Raw genomic sequence first — 305 nt, 5'->3', positions numbered from 1 at the left:
CGAATAGACAAAAGTGAATTGCACTGAACTGCAATGTGTTTATGAATACAAGCGTAAGTTACTCCTGTGGAGCCATCAATTCAAAGCGTGGAAACAAAAGCAATAATGCAGGACTTTTATTTCGCCAAAAGAACACTGCTTCTTGCTCATGTGAAATTTGGGTGGTTCGTACCTCAATTTCCTCTTTTGGATTCAAAGGACTTCTAAGTTATATTTTGGAACGGATGACGCATGCTACTGTTGCATAATGCCCTGTAAAAAGTATTTCCCACAACTGTTGTGGGATTAAATTGTTTGTATATTTT

The sequence above is a fragment of the Penaeus monodon genome, chromosome 34 (genome assembly GCF_015228065.2).
Source record: "Penaeus monodon isolate SGIC_2016 chromosome 34, NSTDA_Pmon_1, whole genome shotgun sequence".
Taxonomy (NCBI): domain Eukaryota; kingdom Metazoa; phylum Arthropoda; class Malacostraca; order Decapoda; family Penaeidae; genus Penaeus; species Penaeus monodon.
This window is presented reverse-complemented; position numbering follows the sequence as displayed.